Source organism: Odontesthes bonariensis, chromosome 8 (assembly GCF_027942865.1).
Source record: "Odontesthes bonariensis isolate fOdoBon6 chromosome 8, fOdoBon6.hap1, whole genome shotgun sequence".
NCBI classification, from domain to species: Eukaryota; Metazoa; Chordata; class Actinopteri; order Atheriniformes; family Atherinopsidae; genus Odontesthes; species Odontesthes bonariensis.
The window spans coordinates 29,138,831-29,159,683 of record NC_134513.1 but is presented as its reverse complement, the minus strand read 5'-3'; the positions used below and the strand labels follow the sequence as shown (position 1 = coordinate 29,159,683).

General features: G+C 42.3%; 9 non-coding genes across 9 annotated transcripts; all 9 read right to left on the bottom strand.

The window, feature by feature from the left end:
• Positions 1–657: 657 nt before the first annotated feature.
• On the bottom strand, positions 658–769 carry trnal-caa (transfer RNA leucine (anticodon CAA)). Its single transcript has 2 exons — positions 732–769; positions 658–704 (listed from the first exon to the last, which is right to left on the bottom strand). It is a non-coding gene; the product is annotated as a tRNA-Leu (tRNA).
• A 554-nt stretch (positions 770–1,323) lies between these two features.
• Positions 1,324–1,396, bottom strand: trnak-cuu (transfer RNA lysine (anticodon CUU)). The gene has a single exon. It is a non-coding gene; the product is annotated as a tRNA-Lys (tRNA).
• A 715-nt stretch (positions 1,397–2,111) lies between these two features.
• On the bottom strand, positions 2,112–2,222 carry trnal-caa (transfer RNA leucine (anticodon CAA)). Its single transcript has 2 exons — positions 2,185–2,222; positions 2,112–2,157 (listed from the first exon to the last, which is right to left on the bottom strand). It is a non-coding gene; the product is annotated as a tRNA-Leu (tRNA).
• Positions 2,223–2,751: 529 nt separating this feature from the next.
• Positions 2,752–2,824, bottom strand: trnak-cuu (transfer RNA lysine (anticodon CUU)). The gene has a single exon. It is a non-coding gene; the product is annotated as a tRNA-Lys (tRNA).
• A 5,063-nt stretch (positions 2,825–7,887) lies between these two features.
• Positions 7,888–7,961, bottom strand: trnan-guu (transfer RNA asparagine (anticodon GUU)). The gene has a single exon. It is a non-coding gene; the product is annotated as a tRNA-Asn (tRNA).
• An 897-nt stretch (positions 7,962–8,858) lies between these two features.
• trnan-guu (transfer RNA asparagine (anticodon GUU)) lies at positions 8,859–8,932 on the bottom strand. Its single transcript has one exon. It is a non-coding gene; the product is annotated as a tRNA-Asn (tRNA).
• Positions 8,933–9,644: 712 nt separating this feature from the next.
• trnan-guu (transfer RNA asparagine (anticodon GUU)) lies at positions 9,645–9,718 on the bottom strand. Its single transcript has one exon. It is a non-coding gene; the product is annotated as a tRNA-Asn (tRNA).
• A 1,325-nt stretch (positions 9,719–11,043) lies between these two features.
• On the bottom strand, positions 11,044–11,117 carry trnan-guu (transfer RNA asparagine (anticodon GUU)). Its single transcript has one exon. It is a non-coding gene; the product is annotated as a tRNA-Asn (tRNA).
• A 901-nt stretch (positions 11,118–12,018) lies between these two features.
• Positions 12,019–12,092, bottom strand: trnan-guu (transfer RNA asparagine (anticodon GUU)). The gene has a single exon. It is a non-coding gene; the product is annotated as a tRNA-Asn (tRNA).
• Between the last annotated feature and the right edge of the window lie 8,761 nt (positions 12,093–20,853).

Genomic DNA, 20,853 nt, shown 5'->3' with positions numbered 1-20,853 from the left:
ACTTTTGGAACTCCTTGCTATAACGACCCCACCCACATTGAGGTGGTTGTGAGTAAGTATGAGTGGAAAAGAGCTTAAAGCGGCAGTAGGCAACTTTTTTTTAGTCATATTAGATTGAACTGTCATGGGATTCTGGAAGTAGAATATTAAATAGGCTGTGTAGGAAAAATAACGAAATCTGTAGCTCCCTCTGAAGCCTGTAATCATGCTTAAAAAAACCGAGCGCTCCCGGCTGTTTTTAACCAATCAAGTTAGGGTGGAGGAATCCTACCTGTCAATCACAGCTTGTGCACACGCTGCTGAGCGTGAGTCTGCCCCAGCTTGTGTGCGCTCACACTGGTGTGAACTGACGTGCACAACCTCGTCCACAGAGGGGGAGGGGTTTGGGGGGCGATTCGAAGCTTGTTAGAGGTTGGGGGAAGGACCTGAAAGTTGTATCAGTTCGAATTTTCCGACTTTAGACTCGTAATTTTGAAAACTTGCCTACTGCAGCTTTAATGTAGCAGGAGAACTGCCTCATCGCACATATGAATTGTGTATGTTAATGGGAGGAATTGAAGGCCCGTCTTCAGAGATAAATGCCCTTTTTCACCATGGCCTGACATGGCTTTCTTCATGGTCTTCTAATAAGCAAGTAAGACTCAAGCAAGAATTTAGTGTCAGGAGTGGGATTTGAACCCACGCCTCCTTTATGGAGACCAGAAGTCCCTGTGCTAAGGAAGGAATGAAGCCTTGAGTCTGGCGCCTTAGACCGCTCGGCCATCCTGACACCATTACTTCCCTGACTGTGTAAAATATGACAAACGTGAACCAAAATGCAAAACGCTACTCTACTTGACTATATTTGACTCAGATTTTAGGGATTTTCATGAGGTAGTAACAGCTGGTAGCAGCTACATTTTTAGCACCTACACGGCAGGGATTCGAGTTGAGTCCAGCCGAAAATGTGACGTCTACAGACTGCAGGCCACTGATTGGCCAGGGAGTGATGTCACTGGATGAGTAATGAAAGCAAGATAGGGCCAGAGGCCATAGGTTGTTATTCAGATTTTCCTTCTTTTGTTTTAAAGTGAATGATCATACTTGAGCAAACGGGGAATACAGAAATGACATGAGCCCAAAGAAAGGTAAACGTAATGCTCTTGCGCAAGTTTGAATGTTTTTTATTCATATTGTGCATTAAAGGAGGTTTGTGATCATTCAAAGAGGCACCACTGAGGACGCTGTGATGGTGGTAACAGAGCTGAACTTTGACTTTAAGTGCTGGATCAAACATCTGTTGATTATTAAAAATGCTACATCTTTTGATTATTAAAACTGCTACGCCCAACGTGGGGCTCGAACCCACAACCCTGAGATTAAGAGTCTCATGCTCTACCGACTGAGCTAGCCAGGCTATTCACATGTTACATAACATGCCTTCGGAAAAAAAATAAGAGATTAAACAAGCCAAAGTCAACTTTCAAAGATTTCAAATGACATGGGAACACATTCCTCCCTTTTCAACCTCTACCTACTCCACTCGACTGGATCCCACTCAGCTGTAAGGGTTTTCCAAGAGGTAATACCACCCGGCATAAGGTGGTACATTTTTAGCACCTACTCGGTCGGGGTCGAGTTGAGTCCAGCCGAAAATGTGACATTTACAGACTGCAGGCAACTGATTGGCCAGGGAGTGATGTCACTGGATGAGTCATGAAAGCCACTCCTTAACAAGAACCCGGCAACAGCAACAGTTGGATTTGATGTATTCTGTGATCATCAACGAGGTGGATTACTAGACGCAAAGACACAGACCAAGTAGCAGGTATACCTTCACCTTGATCTCCTAAATTATTATGTCATGTTTTCTCCAATAAAAGGGACATCACAGGACTTTTGGACCTCCTTGCTATAACGACCCCACCCACATTGAGGTGGTTGTGAGTAAGTACGAGTGGAAAAGAGCTTAATGTAGCAGGAGAACTGCCTCATCGCACAGCAGAATTGTGTATGTTAATGGGAGGAACTGAAGGCCCGTCTTCAGAAATAAATTCCCTTTTTCACCATGGCCTGACATGGCTTTCTTCACGGTCTTCTAATAAGAAAGTAAGATTTAAGCAAGAAATTAGTGTCAGGAGTGGGATTTGAACCCACGCCTCATTTTGGAGACCAGAAGTCCCTGTGCTAAGGAAGGAATGAAGCCTTGAGTCTGGTGCCTTAGACCGCTCGGCCATCCTGACAACATTACTTCCCTGCCTGTGTAAAATATGAGAAACGTGAACCAAAATGCAAAACGCTACTCCACTTGACTATATTCGACTCAGGTTTTAGGGTTTTCCATGAGGTAGTAACAGCTGGTAGCAGCTACATTTTTAGCACCTACACGGCAGGGATTCGAGTTGAGTCCAGCCGAAAATGTGACGTCTACAGACTGCAGGCCACTGATTGGCCAGGGAGTGATGTCACTGGATGAGTAATGAAAGCAAGAGAGGGCCAGAGATCATGGGTTGTTATTCAGGTTTTCCTTCTTTTGTTTTAAAGTGAATGATCATACTTGAGCAAACGGGGAATACAGAAATGACATGAGCCCAAAGAAAGGTCAAAGTAATGCTCTTGCACAAGTTTGAATGTTTTTTACTCATATTGTGCATTTCAGGAGGTTTGTGATGATTAAAAGAGGCACCACTGAGGACGCTGTGATGGTGGTAACAGAGCTGAACTTTGACTTTAAGTGCTGGATCAAACATCTGTTGATTATTAAAACTGCTACGCCCAACATGCCGCTCAAACCCACGACCCTGAGATTAAGAGTCTCATGCTCTACCGACTGAGCTAGCCAGGCTATTCACATGTTATAAAACATGCCTTCCAAAAAAAAGAAGAGATAAAACAAGCCAAAGTCAACTTTCAGAGATTTCGAATGACATGGGAACACATTCCTCCCTTTTCAACCTCTACCTACTCCACTCGACTGGATCCCACTCAGCTGTTAGGGTTTTCCAAGAGGTAATACCACCTGGCACAAGGTGGAACATTTTTAGCACCTACTCGGTCGGGGTCGAGTTGAGTCCAGCCGAAAATGTGACATTTACACACTGCAGGCAACTGATTGGCCAGGGAGTGATGTCACTGGATGAGTCATGAAAGCCACTCCTTAACAAGAACCCGGCAACAGCAACAGTTGGATTTGATGTATTTTGTGATCATCAACGAGGTGGATTACTAGACGCAAAGACACAGACCAAGTAGCAGGTATATGCTGGGCCCATAACCCAGAGTTCGATGGACCGAAACCATCCTCTGCTATGTATACATTTTTAAATCAAACTCAAAATCTCTCATTAAAAAAACCTGGAAAAGATGATGTAACATTCATAGCATCAGAATTGACACTTGACCAACTCTGAAACCCTTTCTGCACACTCTTAATTCAAACTAGTTTTGTGTGCACATGAGTGTCCTCCAAAGTCCACTTTTCTGATATAAGTAAAAAAAAAGAATTATTGTTTCAAAAGACTGAAATCTTTCACTTTTGTTAAATGGATTAGAGGATCGTTTACCCGATTTCTTTTTATAATGTATGTTATTTTGAATAGTCACGTGGATAAGGCACTGGCCTCCTGAGCCAGGGATTGTGGGTTTGAGTCCCATCTGAGGTGTATAGCAGAGTGGCGCAGCGTAAGAGGGCTGGGCCCATAACCCAGAGGTCAATGGATGGAAACCATCCTCTGCTATGTATAAAGTTTCAAATACAACTCAACACCTCTCACTAAAGCAAACCTGGAAAAGATGATGTGACATGATGTGTCATCACAATTGACACTTGTCCAGGGGTTATTCCTAAAAGCTTGTGTAGCGGAAAGCCTGGCTTATTTCGCTACTTCCGTCCCATGAACGTGGCTTATTTGAACGCCCGCTGAGTAACCATGGTAATTTATGCCGCTGAACTAGCCTGGTCCCGTGCAGGCTAAAGTTGAAGCTTAGCTTAGCTGCAACTCAAAAAATGTCCGACCGGCTGAAACAGACTCCCGAAAGAAATGTTCACCTAGAATTCTGCGCTCCCGCAACTCATGTCTTGTCTAAAAAAACGAAGCAAAAACTATGGTTATCATATCAACACTTTCACTGTCTCGAAAAATCAATCAGTCGGTGCCAGTGCAACTAAAGAAACGCAACTATACACACGTATTCAGCATGAAATTAAATGAGAGAGAACATGGTATTCATTAAAACTAATCAATACCTAACAAACATCCGATCTACACCCACGTAGGACCACACTCAGAAAAATGGGGGACAGGTAATAATGTTAATGATACAAATTATTGACAGCTCCTTTCAAAACAGTCAAGGACTGTACAAATAAGATATTAGATAAAACGCAGGAATTAAAACATCATACCATACTAAAAATACACAGAATGGAGCAATAAATGGAGGTAAGCAAAGTTAAACAGATGGGTTTTGAGTTAAGACTTGAACAGAGGAAGTGTCAGTATGGCGAATGTCGGGGGGGGGGGGGGGGGACCTTTGTCCTTTCAGGCTGCTGCTCCATATTTACAGTTGCCGATAATGTAAAACAACCTACTGGCTGAAGTATTTGCATTAAGTTCATCATCTCCCTCAGGCTTCCCTAATGTTATCAGTGCACTACACTGTACCCATGTACGCATCCAAGGCAAGGCAATTTGTAGAGCACAATTCGTACACAAGGCAATTCAAAGTGCTTTACAGCTACATAAAATCACAAGAAGGCAATAAAATTATTCCAAAAAACAAAGAAATCATTAATTAATTAATTTAAAAGTGAAGAGTGCAGTTAAAATATTTTCAGGTGTCATATGCACATCTAAATAGAACTGTTTTCAGTCTGGATTTAAACATTGTCACATTGTCCAGGCCCCTGCTGGACCCGTGGAGGCTGACTATGTAAACCGAACATTTTTCCATATCCTAAATGTACAGGTACACTTGGGGATAATTGTCCATAGACTCTGAACTGGATTTCTCATTTTGAAAAATACCACATCAACCCCTTTGAGTAATGCTGAGCAATGTTACATTTATGCCCTGTGAAAGCTCATCATTGACTCCTATCCTCCGTGCATACAGATGATCTGTGATGGAGGTCATTTCATTTCCAACATTGAGGCTAAATGGCCGGGATCAGTTCATGATTCTAGGATCTTCCGAGCATCCTCACTGGCACAGAGGTTTGCACAAGGCGCAAGAATTTTACTAACCTGAAGGAGTGTACTTTTGAAGTAAGGTGTAGCTTAGGCAGAATTTTGGTAATGTAATGAGAGGTCAGGTGTAGAGGTCATCTTAAGGAATTCAAAGTGCTCGTCATACTTTATTATAGTTAGCCATATAAGGCACATATTGCATCAAATTGCCTAAAGTCTTAACACATGTATATCCATCCAACATTTCTCTTATTCTGCAGGAGAGTTCAATGGTGTCCTGCTTGGGGACAGAGGCTATGCATGCTGGCCGTACCTCCTCACGCCATATCCTGATCCAGGAACAAGGGCATGCACATGCACATGCACATGCACATGCACATGCACATGCACATGCACATGCACATGCACATGCACATGCACATGCACATGCACATGCACACGCACATGCACACGCACATGCACATGCTAAAACAAGGGCATGGATAGAAATGACCTTTGGCCAAATTAAATACAGGTTCATTGCTTAAAGTTCTCAGGCACCATGGCTGACTTCTGACAGAGCCATCTTAAATTTTATAGTATACTTCATATTTTATACATTTTGTCTTGTGGACAACTTTTCAGGCTCAAGTCCTTTCTACGTTGAGTTCTAGTGCCTGAAAGGACTCAGTTTCTCCTGACACAGTGAGGGATCTATACAGGGACACATATTTCCTTTGATCCTTGTTGTTGTGACCTTTGACTTAGAACTTATTTTCATAAGTTAGCATTGACACAGTAGCAGTTTAAGTCAGAGCAGGTGTAAGAAGGCTAAATGGACAGAGATGATTAATAACTTTCCATACGTTTAGGTGATGGCACCCCACTGTGAATATAAATGTAAAAAACACATTTCTAACACTTTGCATGAATCGTACAATAATGACAAGTTTGAGTTCAAGTTGTGTTGAATTGTTTAATTAATATTACATGTTTCTCAAGCTGTGGAGAGAAAACTGAATTAAATACAGTTCACAACACGAAATTCTCCTTTAACTGAATTTATACTAACATCTCTCTCCAGTTTCATAATCTCTAGCTTGATCTTTTTTATTTTCAGTTTCTTCCATATCTAGTTTGGTGCTCTCTTTATTGGACAAACACATTTCTTCAAAGGCTACTTACCACTCTGAAATATTTTCCTGTGCTTTACCTTCACCTGCTGCCAGGTACGCTTTTGGCTGTTAAGATAGCTCCTGTTGAGATGTAACAGTGAAAAAATAATATGTGGTTCACACACTCACGATAATATAGTCACAAAGTATGATGATGCGTGTCGATTATTGGGTTATTAATAAAGTGAGCAGGGCCAGTATATTTGTGCTGTACATCTCATACAGAGACAATTCAGCATGCTTTATGTAAACACATTATAACACGAAGAGGAGAGCATAAATACATGAGGCCAGTAAAATAAATGTCTAACAATTGACAATGGTATGAAACTTTCATAACTTACACATTTAGTCTGTCTGCAGTTGTTAGTCATGCCGTATTCTTCGCTTTATTGATCGCAGCTGTATTACCATTTCTGGTGATGACACTTTTAAAATCCTCATACAGCTCTATCAGCATTATTTATTCAGCTGCCGAAAAAATTAGAGCTGTTGTCTTGCTCTCCTTTTCTGCCATCTCCATTTTTCCACCATCCACTTGTCGGGGCTTCTTACGTTGCTCGTGCACTCGCACTTAGCCAGTGCTATGTAAGCCTCGCTTGGATTAGCCTCACCGAGATGCAGTTGAAATGTCTTCGTGGAGCAACTTGAGGCTTAATTGGGAGATGGTGCTAGTTCAAGTGACGATTTCTGGCTATAGCCTGGCTATCTTTAGCTACCCCTGGTTGCTGACCAGTGGATTTGTTGGTATACACACTCGTCCCTGGGTGGGCTTGAACCACAAACCTTTCGGTTAACAGCCGAACATGCTGGCTGATTGCGCCACAGAGACTTGCTGTAGCTGTCTGTGGGCGTGGCCTCGATCATTACCACCTCTCATCCCTTCATTAGAGTGTGTGTTCGATTTATTTATGTTTTTCATAAGATTGATATCTGCTGTGTAGGTAACAAGTAAAGTAGCACACAACAAGTAGTCAATGACTTCCTGGTCGGACTTGTTAAAGAAAGAGATTTAATGTCAAATTGTTTCCCAAGTGCCCTCATTTGGTCTCTCAGCCTTTTTGAATTTTTTCTTGTTTCTGTGTGACTTTCATAGCAATATGACAAAAAGGTTGTTTTTTCACTCATTAGTCAGAATGTCCCTGGGTGGGCTTGAACCACCAACCTTTCAGTTAACAGCCGAACGCGCTAACTGATTGCGCCACAAAGACTCTGCCTGGCTTTTGTTGGCAGTGAGCGTGGCTTCGAGCTTGACTGCCCCCTCATGGCGGTAGATGCAAGCGTTCTGTATTTTTATGTGATGAGACTCGAGTGAACTGCTGCTGATCTATGTCAAACTTGAACCGAAAAGTAGGAGGTGCTATACAGCAAGATTACCAGTTACAATACAATTGTAATATCTCTCATCAAACAGCTCAGCATGCTTTGGCACCTTAACTCTTGTCAACCAAATGACTTAAAGGATAACTTGTGTGTTCAGTGGGACAAGTCACCTATTACAGCTATCGATTTGCTACCAAACCTACAACTGGTTGCTGACCGGTAGATTTGCTGGTACACACACTCGTCCCTGGGTGGGCTCGAACCACCAACCTTTCGGTTAACAGCCGAACGCGCTGGCCGATTGCGCCACAGAGACTTGCTGTAGTTGTCTGTGGGCGTGGCCTCGATCATTACCACCTCTCATCCCTTCATTAGAGTATGTGTTCGATTTATTAATGTTTGTCATAAGGTTGATATCTGCTGTGTAGGTAACAAGTAAAGTAGCACAAAACAAATAGTCAATAACTTCCTGGTGCGACTTATTAAAGAAAGAGATTTAATGTCAAATTTTTTCCCAAGTGCCCTCATTTTGTCCCTCAGCCTTTTTGAATTTTTCTTGTTTGTGTGTGACTTTCATAGCAATATGAATAAAAGGTTGTTTTTTCACTTTGCTTGTGCAATTTTGACAAAAGACAGAGGAGCCTCAAGGTTGAGTAATGCATTACACTGCACTTAACAGGTCACCCTTGGAGAAATATTTTGCCAAGGAGTGTGTATAATACGTAAGGAGAGCGTTTTGGCGGCAGAATGTTTACTTGAACTCACGTAATACGCATAAGTCAGAACATCCCTGGGTGGGCTTGAAACACCAACCTTTCGGTTAACAGCCGAACACGCTGGCCGATTCCGCCACAGAGACTCTGCCTGGCTTTTGTTGGCAGTGGGCGTGGCTTCGAGCTTGACTGCCCCCTCATGGCGGTAGATGCAAGCGTTCTGTATTTTTGCGTGATGGGACTCGAGTGAACTGCTGCTGATCTATGTCAAACTTGAACCGAAAAGTAGGAGGTGCTATACAGCAAGATTACCTGTTACAATACAATTGTAATATCTCTCATCAAACAGCTCAGCAGGCTTTGGCACCTTAACTCTTCTCAACCAAATGACTTAAAGGATAACTTCCAGGTTCAGTGGGACAAGTTACCCATTACAGCTATCGATTTGCTACCAAACCTACAACTGGTTGCTGACCGATAGATTTATTGGTGCACACACTCGTCCCTGGGTGGGCTCGAACCACCAACCTTTCGGTTAACAGCCGAACGCGCTGGCCGATTGCGCCACAGAGACTTGCTGTAGCTGTCTGTGGGCGTGGCCTAGATCATTACCACCTCTCATCCCTTCATTAGAGTATGTGTTTGATTTATTTATCTGCTGTGTAGGTAACAAGTAAAGTAGCACAAAACAAGTAGTCAATAACTTCCTGGTGCGACTTATTAAAGAAAGAGATTTAATGTCGAATTTTTTCCCAAGTGCCCTCATTTGGTCTCTCAGCCTTTTTGAATTTTTCTTGTTTGTGTGTGACTTTCATAGCAATATGACAAAAAGGTTGTTTTTTCACTCATTAGTCAGAATGTCCCTGGGTGGGCTTGAACCACCAACCTTTCAGTTAACAGCCTAACGCACTAACTGATTGCACCACAAAGCCTCTGCCTGGCTTTTGTTGGCAGTGAGCGTGGCTTCGAGCTTGACTGCCCCCTCATGGCGGTAGATGCAAGCGTTCTGTATTTTTATGTGATGAGACTCGAGTGAACTGCTGCTGATCTATGTCAAACTTGAACTGAAAAGTAGGAGGTGCTATACAGCAAGATTACCAGTTACAATACAATTGTAATATCTCTCATCAAACAGCTCAGCATGCTTTGGCACCTTAACTCTTGTCAACCAAATGACTTAAAGGATAACTTGTGTGTTCAGTGGGACAAGTCACCTATTACAGCTATCGATTTGCTACCAAACCTACAACTGGTTGCTGACCGGTAGATTTGCTGGTACACACACTCGTCCCTGGGTGGGCTCGAACCACCAACCTTTCGGTTAACAGCCGAACGCGCTGGCCGATTGCGCCACAGAGACTTGCTGTAGCTGTCTGTGGGCGTGGCCTCGATCATTACCACCTCTCATCCCTTCATTAGAGTATGTGTTCGATTTATTAATGTTTGTAATAAGGTTGATATCTGCTGTGTAGGTAACAAGTAAAGTAGCACAAAACAAATAGTCAATAACTTCCTGGTGCGACTTATTAAAGAAAGAGATTTAATGTCAAATTTTTTCCCAAGTGCCCTCATTTGGTCCCTCAGCCTTTTTGAATTTTTCTTGTTTGTGTGTGACTTTCATAGCAATATGACAAAAAGGTTGTTTTTTCACTTTGCTTGTGCAATTTTGACAAAAGACAGAGGAGCCTCCAGGTTGAGTCATGCATTACACTGCACTTAACAGGTCACCCTTGGAGAAATATTTTGCCAAGGAGTGTGTATAATACGTAAGGAGAGCGTTTTGGCGGCAGAATGTTTACTTGAACTCACGTAATACGCATAAGTCAGAACATCCCTGGGTGGGCTTGAAACACCAACCTTTCGGTTAACAGCCGAACACGCTGGCCGATTCCGCCACAGAGACTCTGCCTGGTTTTTGTTGGCAGTGGGCGTGGCTTCGAGCTTGACTGCCCCCTCATGGCAGTAGATGCAAGCGTTCTGTATTTTTGCGTGATGAGACTCGAGTGAACTGCTGCTGATCTATGTCAAACTTGAACCGAAAAGTAGGAGGTGCTATACAGCAAGATTACCAGTTACAATACAATTGTAATATCTCTCATCAAACAGCTCAGCATGCTTTGGCACCTTAACTCTTGTCAACCAAATGACTTAAAGGATAACTTCCAGGTTCAGTGGGACAAGTTACCCATTACAGCTATTGATTTGCTACCAAACCTACAACTGGTTGCTGACCGATAGATTTATTGGTACACACACTCTTCCCTGGGTGGGCTCGAACCACCAACCTTTCAGTTAACACCCGAACGCACTAACTGATTGAGCCACAAAGCCTCTGCCTGGCTTTTGTTGGCAGTGAGCGTGGCTTCGAGCTTGACTGCCCCCTCATGGCGGTAGATGCAAGCGTTCTGTATTTTTATGTGATGAGACTCGAGTGAACTGCTGCTGATCTATGTCAAACTTGAACCGAAAAGTAGGAGGTGCTATACAGCAAGATTACCAGTTACAATACAATTGTAATATCTCTCATCAAACAGCTCAGCATGCTTTGGCACCTTAACTCTTGTCAACCAAATGACTTAAAGGATAACTTGTGTGTTCAGTGGGACAAGTCACCTATTACAGCTATCGATTTGCTACCAAACCTACAACTGGTTGCTGACCGGTAGATTTGCTGGTACACACACTCGTCCCTGGGTGGGCTCGAACCACCAACCTTTCGGTTAACAGCCGAACGCGCTGGCCGATTGCGCCACAGAGACTTGCTGTAGCTGTCTGTGGGCGTGGCCTCGATCATTACCACCTCTCATCCCTTCATTAGAGTATGTGTTCGATTTATTAATGTTTGTAATAAGGTTGATATCTGCTGTGTAGGTAACAAGTAAAGTAGCACAAAACAAATAGTCAATAACTTCCTGGTGCGACTTATTAAAGAAAGAGATTTAATGTCAAATTTTTTCCCAAGTGCCCTCATTTGGTCTCTCAGCCTTTTTGAATTTTTCTTGTTTGTGTGTGACTTTCATAGCAATATGACAAAAAGGTTGTTTTTTCACTTTGCTTGTGCAATTTTGACAAAAGACAGAGGAGCCTCCAGGTTGAGTCATGCATTACACTGCACTTAACAGGTCACCCTTGGAGAAATATTTTGCCAAGGAGTGTGTATAATACGTAAGGAGAGCGTTTTGGCGGCAGAATGTTTACTTGAACTCACGTAATACGCATAAGTCAGAACATCCCTGGGTGGGCTTGAAACACCAACCTTTCGGTTAACAGCCAAACACGCTGGCCGATTCCGCCACAGAGACTCTGCCTGGTTTTTGTTGGCAGTGGGCGTGGCTTCGAGCTTGATTGCCCCCTCATGGCGGTAGATGCAAGCGTTCTGTATTTTTGCGTGATGAGACTCGAGTGAACTGCTGCTGATCCATGTCAAACTTGAACCGAAAAGTAGGAGGTGCTATACAGCAAGATTACCAGTTACAATACAATTGTAATGTCTCTCATCAAACAGCTCAGAATGCCTTGGCACCTTAACTCTTCTCAACCAAATGACTTAAAGGATAACTTGTGGATTCAGTGGGACAAGTTACCCATTACAGCTATCAATTTGCTACCAAACCTACAACTGGTTGCTGACCGGTAGATTTGTTGGTACACACACACACTCGTCCCTGGGTGGGCTTGAACCACCAACCTTTCGGTTAACAGCCGAACGCGCTGGCCTATTGCGCCACAGAGACTTGCTGTAGCTGTCTGTGGGCGTGGCATTGATCACTACCACCTCTCATCCCTTCATTAGAGTATGTGTTCGATTTATTTATGTTTGTCATAAGGTTGATATCTGCTGTGTAGGTAACAAGTAAAGTAGCACACAACAAGTAGTCAATAACTTCCTGGTCTGACTTGTTAAAGAAAGAGATTTAATGTCAAATTGTTTCCCAAGTGCCCTCATTTGGTCTCTCAGCCTTTTTGAATTTTTTCTTGTTTGTGTGTGACTTTCATAGCAATATGACAAAAAGGTTGTTTTTTCACTTTGCTTGTGCAATTTTGACAAAAGACAGAGGAGCCTCCAGGTTGAGTCATGCATTACACTGCACTTAACAGGTCACCCTTGGAGAAATATTTTGCCAAGGAGCGTGTATAATGCGTAAGGAGAGCGTTTTGGTGGCAGAATGTTTACTTTAACTCACGTAATACGCATAAGTCAGAACTTCCCTGGGTGGGCTTGAACCACCAACCTTTCGGTTAACAGCCGAACGCGCTAACCCATTGCTCAACAGAGACTCTGCCTGGCTTTTGTTGGCAGTGGGCGTGGCTTCGAGCTTGACTGCTCCCTCATGGCGGTAGATGCAAGCGTTCTGTATTTTTACGTGATGAGACTCGAGTGAACTGCTGCTGATCTATGTCAAACTTGAACCAAAAAGTAGGAGGTGCTATACAGCAAGATTACCAGTTACAATACAATTGTAATATCTCTCATCAAACAGCTCAGCATGCTTTGGCACCTTAACTCTTCTCAACCAAATGACTTAAAGGATAACTTGTGGATTCAGTGGGACAAGTTACCCATTACAGCTATCAATTTGCTACCAAACCTACAACTGGTTGCTGACCGGTAGATTTGTTGGTACACACACACACTCATCCCTGGGTGGGCTTGAACCACCAACCTTTCGGTTAACAGCCGAACACGCTGGCCTATTGCGCCACAGAGACTTGCTGTAGCTGTCTGTGGGCGTGGCCTCGATCACTACCACCTCTCATCCCTTCATTAGAGTATGTGTTCGATTAATTAATGTTTGTCATAAGGTTGATATCTGCTGTGTAGGTAACAAGTAAAGTAGCACACAACAAGTAGTCAATAACTTCCTGCTCTGACTTGTTAAAGCTGCGGTCTGCAACTTTTTTTTAGTCATATTAGCTTGAACTGTCATGGGATTCTGGAAGTAGAATATTAAATAGTCTGTTTAGGAAAAATAACGAAATCTGTAGCTCCCTCTGAAGCCTGTAATCATGCTTGCAAAAACCGAGCGCTCCCGACTGTTTTTAACCAATCAAGTTAGGGTGGAGGAATCCTACCTGTCAATCACAGCTTGTGCACACGCTGCTGAGCGTGAGTCATCACACAGCTTGTGTGCGCTCACACTGGTGTGAACTTACGTGCACAACCTCGTCCACAGAGGGGGAGGGGTTTGGGGGGCGATTCGGAGCTTGTTAGAGGTTCGGGGAGGGCCTTGAAAGTTGTATCAGTTCGAATTTTCCGACTTTAGACTCTTAATTTTGAAAACCTGCCGACTGCAGCTTTAAAGAAAGAGATTTAATGTCAAATTTTTTCCCAACTGCCCTCATTTGGTCTCTCAGCCTTTTTGAATTTTGCAAGCATGTCAACCAAATGACTTAAAGGATAACTTGTGGGTTCAGTGGGACAAGTTACCCCGTGAATCTTTTGATTTGCTACCAAACATACAACTGGTTGCTGGCCAGTGGATTTTTTGGTATAAAAAATTGTCGCTGGGTGGGCTTGAACCACCAACCTTTCAGTTAACAGCCACACACGCTAAAAGATTGCGCCACAGAGACTCTGCCTGGCTTTTGTTGGCAGTGAGCGTGGCTTCGAGCTGCCCCCTCATGGCGGTAGATGCAAGAGTTCTGTATTTTTGCGTGATGAGACTTGAGTGAACACTTGACTGCTGACTAAATCTATGTCAAACTTGAACCGAAAAGTAGGAGGTGCTATACAGCAAGATTACCAGTTACAATACAATTGTAATATCTCTCATCAAACAGCTCAGCATGCTTTGGCACTAGAGCTGGGTCAAATAGTCGACGTATTCGACTTATTCGACGTCATAAATTCGTCGACATGAATAATTTGCGTTTTATGCGTCGCTACTTTTTTTTTTTTTTGGTTGAAGTCCCCGTTCCAAACGACCTACTAGATGAACTCTCACTCCAGTCCAGTGGTGGCAGTAAATATGCACCAGAGTCGCCAATCGGTGTAGACGCCTTAGTTTAAAACGGAAGAAGAAGAATTCATAACGATGGCGGCGGCAAGCAGTAGTTGGAGCACTGAAGAGCATATAGCTAAAAAATCACGCACACGGTCTTCCAAAGTCCGGGAATTTTTCACCCTTAATGCTGCTAACAATGTGGTTGTTTGCAGACTATGCAAATTTAATTTGGCGTACCACAGCAGTACATCAGCGATGCACGAACACTTAAAACGAAAGCACCCTGGAGCTCGTCAGGATGGCAGCAAAACACTGTAAGTTCTGTTCATTTCAAGATCCTCTCTGAATAAATGCTACGTTAGACTGTTGAGTTGTTGTCCAGTTATATTCCCGGCGTAAAATTTACGTCTTTTAATTACGACTAGAACAGGTCCCATGTTTGCCTAGTTTAAAGCTGTTAGCGCTACCAGTCCCGACATGTTTCTTCTGTGTTATCTATTTGCTAACACCGGACGGTGGATTTTATACTCTGCCATTATGTAGTTCTAGTCTACCTGTTGACTGTCGAAATTCCACGATCTAGTAGCAACCAGATCCAAGTAGTAAACACGCATTACAAGTTGACAATTTAAATTACATAAATAATTTTTTAAGTTGAGCCTCTGAGATGGCTGTAGTATAGCCTACTGTTAGCTAAATGTATCATAATAACAGCAATGATGTGGATGATGCTATATTTTTGATTTGCTGCTGTGAATATTCATGTACTTTATGTTTTTTGCCATTACAGGAGTAAGGAAAGCAGTGTGGCGGACCTTTTTTTTAATAAAAAGAACCAGGCACCTTGCACACCCCAGGAGGCTAGTGTGTACACAAACAGGATCGTCTCTATGATTGTGAAGGACATGAGGCCCCTTGCGATTGTTGAAGGGGAAGGCTTCCGTGAAATGATAAACACTTTCCACTCAGGATACACCCTTCCATCCAGGCGCCACTTCCTGACTAAATGGAGAAGAAGTATATGGTTACCATGGACAAAGTGAAAAGTGAACTAGAAAAAAAGCATTTCCAAACTATCCCTAACAACTGATGCTTGGACCATTCTGGCCACTGAGGCATATTTAGGTGTCACCTGTCATTTCATTAATGAAAATTAGGAGCTGACCTCGTTTAGCTTAACTACAATGCCACTTGAGGAGCGCCACACTGCTGAAAATATTGCCTCTTGGGTTGAGATGGTGGCAGATAAATTTGATTTCTCCCTTTGAGATGATGTACTGGCGATTGTACATGATAACGCAGCAAATGTTGTTGCAGCTCTTCGCATCCTAGAGGAGAAACATGCGGTAGCATCACATCGTTGTGCCGGCCATACGCTTCAGTTGGTGGTAAATCATGCCTTGAAGAACAACCCCATGATCGACAGGACACTCGGGGCTGCATGGTCTCTTGTGAAGCATTTCAAGAAAAGTGAGCCGGCTAGCAGCAAGCTGAAACAGAAACAAAAACAGTGGGGTACAGCTGAGCATACCCTGCTCCAGGATGTGTCTGTAAGATGGAACAGCTCATGCTACATGGTAAGTCGCCTTTTGGAACAACGGTGGCCGGTGGTCGCAACACTTTCTGACCCAGACGTTACACAGCGTGGGAAGCAATACATGGATTTGAGGAATGATCAGTGGATCTTACTAGAGGAACTGGAGCAGGTCCTCAAGCCTTTCGAACAGGCCACTGTTTTTCTCAGTGGAGAGTCCTATGTCACAATATCTGTTTTACCTCCACTGCTGAAGGGTCTCCATAAGTCTACAAGAAAACCACATACGGGTCTGCTTCAGATTGCTGCAGACCAAGAGATGAAAGCAAGGTGGGAGTCTGAGTCTGCTTCAAAGAGAATGGACAAAATGTGGCCATCATTGCTGCTGCCCCTGACCCCCGCTTTCGTAGGATGAAGTTCCTGTCACCCGAGGATGCTTTGAAGGTACAAGTACAAATTCAGGCTCTGATAATTTATATCAAAAGAGCCAAGCAACAACTGGAAACGATTGAGCAGGAGCACTCGGCCTCTCCCCAGCAAAAGAACACCTCTTTGCTGGACATTCTGCTTGGCTCTGCGTAGTGTGACAGAATGAGGTCAATCGCCGCGTGCAACTGCTTCAACTGTGCGAGAGCCTCACGAGCGGCGACCAGGATTTCAAACAAGTTTGATTTTCATCCGAACGATCGGGAGGTGGTCGGGAGGGCTTAATCGTTTGTTGTTACCCCATGTATACCACACGATGCGAGACGCACGATTGAGCCAAAACTTGGTCCGATCTCCAAAATATCGACATCGGGCCAAAAATTGCACAGTGTATGCCCAGCTTTAGGAGGCCAGTGCCTTATCCACGTGACTATTCAAAATAAAAAACACAACTTAAAGAGATCGGGTAAACGATCCTCTAATCCATTTAACAAAAGTGAAAGATTTCAGTCTTTTGACAACAATAATTCTTATTTTTTACTTATATCAGAAAAGTGGACTTTGGAGAACACTCGTGAGCACACCAAACGAGTTTTAATTAAGAGTGTGTTGAAAGGTTTTCAGAGTTGGTCAAGTGTCAATTGTGATGCTATGAGTGTTACATCGTCTTTTCCAGGTTTTTTAATGAGAGATGTCGAGTTTGATTTGAAAATGTATACATAGCAGAGGATGATTTTGGTCTATTGACCTCTGGGTTATGGGCCCAGCACGCTTCCGCTACGCCACTCTGCTACACACCTCTGATGGGATTTTCGGCTCTTTTTCGAGATGCGGCTCTAATGGCTCTTCTTACTGTGGAGAGCCGGCTCTTTCGGCTCCCAAACGGCTCCCCATATATATTTTTACATTATTAATTATTAATAGCTTAAACCTAATTTTATAACATTTTGTTTCATTATTGACATTGTTAAGCACTTATGATGAGTAAAAATGCTGCATAACAGTGCTTTATAAATAAAAGTTTTATTATAACCAATTAAATTATCACAAAATAGCACCACTTCCACAAAAATAACTTAAAATAAATTAAACAGATAAAATACAAACACTCACCACAATACGAAAAAGTATCAAAGCAGCTTCATAACAAAAAAGGTGCCACAATACAAATATCAAATACAGTTCTATTAAATTAAAGTATAAAACTATGAAGGATAAAAGAGACCATGTGAACAACACCAGTTTTGAACTACTAGGCCTAGAAATGGAGAACTCACTGTATTACAAATACTCACCACAGTACGAAAAAGTATTAAAGCAGCTTCATAACAAAAAGGTACCATAATACAAGTATCACTTTCAGTGCTATTAAATTAAAGTATAAAACTATGAAGGATAAAAAACATGTGAACAACACAAGTTTTGAACCACTAGAGATGAAGAACTCACTGTGTTAAATACAAATACCCACCACAGTACGAAAAAGTATAAAAGCAGCCCCGTCACCTTATTAATTGAAAGCTGCGTGTGATTAGTCAGATGTGTGGAGCACACGCTTCCATGAGGGCAGTGGAGACCGAGGAAAAAAAACTCTCCGTCTAGCACTGGCAGAAGCTGAGCAGAGTGAGGGGGGGGGGGGGGGAGACAGCGAGGTATCAAGGACAAAAAAACCGACGTGGGGACAAAACTGTCGGCTCTGTGGCACTTGCAGAGCACAAGCGAGACAGCGAGATACTGAAAGAAAAAAAAAAACGGCTCCCAAATAGGATCCCAAAACGGCTCCCATTGTGGAGCCAGTTCCTGTCGTTCACTTCAAAGAGCCGGCTCTTAGAGCCGGATCGTTCGCGACCGACACATCACTAGTCTGAGGCAGACACACTCACTGACCCTGTGGACTTCGGGGTCCCGGGCTGCTTGGCCGTGAGTCATGTACAGTCTGTGGGAGAGAAGTGTGATATGATCTGGACCGTGAACAAGGTTGTAAAGCCACGAAGAACCAAGTGACAATGTCAGTAGGGATTGCAAGAAAGTAATTTACACTTAATTACATGTGCTGTCTCTTAATCAATGATTTGCATTGAACCAAAATGATAGAAAGCACCTCTCTGCCACCTGCTGTCCAGGAGCAGAGCCACTCGGCTTCCTCGGTGCTCTCCACGGTCCTCCTGATGCCCGCGCTTTCTTCCTAGCCTTCTGGGTGTAGCTAAATGGTGAAAGAGTCATCCATATTCTTCATTCAGCCCATGGAATGTATGTTTAATTCTGGTGCACAAAATAATTACTATTTTGTACCTTGAAGGCTTCTTGTCCATGGCATGGAGAACTGTGTAGCGGTGGACTATTTCCTCCTCCTTGGCTGACTAGGCTGTACTACATGCAACTCAGAATCCTACACTCACAGTTTTCTCCAGAATTGTGCAGATATATATTGTTCAATAAATAAATCCACATGCTGCAGTGGCTTACCAGGACTTAGTAAATCATTTCACCTACCTTGTGGAACCCACAGGAGCACAGAAGGCTTCCCCCGAACAGATCCTTTGTGTGGTTCTGCAGGGGACAAGCATCAATTTTCTCCAGGGCCCTTTTCCACTTCTTGGCCCCTGGACGTTTGCCAGTAGAGAAGTGGTATTGGCCCTGGGCATATTTTACACAGATGTCCCTCCAGTAAGCATCAGGTTTCCCTGTCTTAGTCATCTGCAAACATTAATAAAACAGGTTAATGTAAAGCTAGGCTATGTGTACAGAGGGTATGAATTCATCCCCCTTTCACAAAAATAGAATCATTATTATCTAAATGTGGTTTCATGTAGGGATGTTTGAGGTTGTTTGATTTAAAATTAGGCGAAAGAAAAGCAATTGCACTTAGGACAAGTCAAATTTAGGGTTGGGGTTATTACAATCTCTTCAGTATATACCCAAATGTGGAAGGCAAATTAGGTCAAATTATAAAGGGCTTGCTTTCCAGGTAAAATGTGGCGGGATTTATGTCCACACTCCTCAGAAATCTTTTAGGTGCTCTTCTGGTGAGAGGCCTTAAACATATCACAGAAAATAATAATGGACTAACTGTGCTTTCTATGTTAAAATTCTCAGAATATACCTTCCCTATTCTCACTTGTATTTTTCTTCCTTCTAAATTTTTTTTAATCCATTTAAACATACAACCATTTATACCCATTCTTCTAATTTGAACTAATAACCCTTCTCTCCACATCATATCATACGCTCTTTCAATATAAAAAAATACTGCTACAACACTCTCTTTATTTACTTGAGCCTTTCTTATTTCATTCTCTAGACATATTACTGGATCCATTGTACTCCTCCCTCTCCTAAATCCACTTTGATACTTTGATATAAGTCCTTTACTTTCTATATAATATAACAATCTTTCATTTATCATTCTCTCCATTATTTTACATATATTGGATGTTAAAGCTCTTGGTCTATAATTTTAGATTTTTGGTTTTGATTCATCTTTTCCTGGCTTTCTAATTGGTATAACCACAGCTTCTTTCCAACTTTTTGGTAATTCTCCCCCCTCCCAAATTCTATTATACAATTCCAATCAAATATTTTTAGAAAATTCACTTAAATTACTTATCATTCCATAACAAATCTGATCTTTCCTGGAGCTGATAATTTATATTTTTAAACTGCCCTATTCAATTCCATTATTGTAAATGACATATTCAATAAATCTTTTGATTAGACCATTTTCTCCAATAACTCCTTATTTTCCAGAATTGTCTTTTCTCGCCCTACTACGCTGATATTTTCAGAACTATGAATTCTAACAAACACTTTTCTCAACATCTCTGCCTTATCTTTATTTTTCACTGCTGTTGTTTCTCCATTATTTAATATTGGACATCCATTCACTCTTTTAATTCCTTTCATTCTTTTAATCACTTTTAACAGTTCTTCTTACCTTCACTTGCAATTTTTTGTATTCATTCAAATTCTGAGGGCTATGATTTCTTTTTAATACTTTAAAGGCTTTATTTTGTTTCTTCCATAGCTGCAGTACATTCTAATGTCCACCATGGTACCAACTTCCTTTCCTTTTTCCCACCTTTTATCCTTATAGTTTGACTAGCCACTTCTACAATAGCATTATATATATAAAGATTAAAATCCTCAATACTACTATTTAAATCCACTTTTGGTATTTTTAATTCACTATTATCTGAATGAGCCCTGAATCTTCTAAATCTAATTATACCTGATGAGCAACAGCTGTGTCACCTCCACGAGGAGCTGATTTAAACCTCACAGGTGGGTTGGGATGTTGTTTGCTGACTGGAACAATGGGAGCTGTTGGAGTGCTGCTGATTTCTGTGCTGACGGCTTGGCTGGCCAAAGGTTTTGCATTTTGTCTGCTCTTTTTGGTGTTAAGTCCTAAAACTGGATTGTGTCTGTTGTTCTTTCTCACGATCAGCATTTGTGCAAAATATGCTCTCTCCATAGGATCATGTTGGCCAATAGTTGGGATGAATCATGGAGCTGCCAATGAGGTTCAGAAAAAGCAAAGCGGTAAGGACAGCTGTGAGAAATGTTTTAAAGCTGTAGGTTTTCATAGTAACT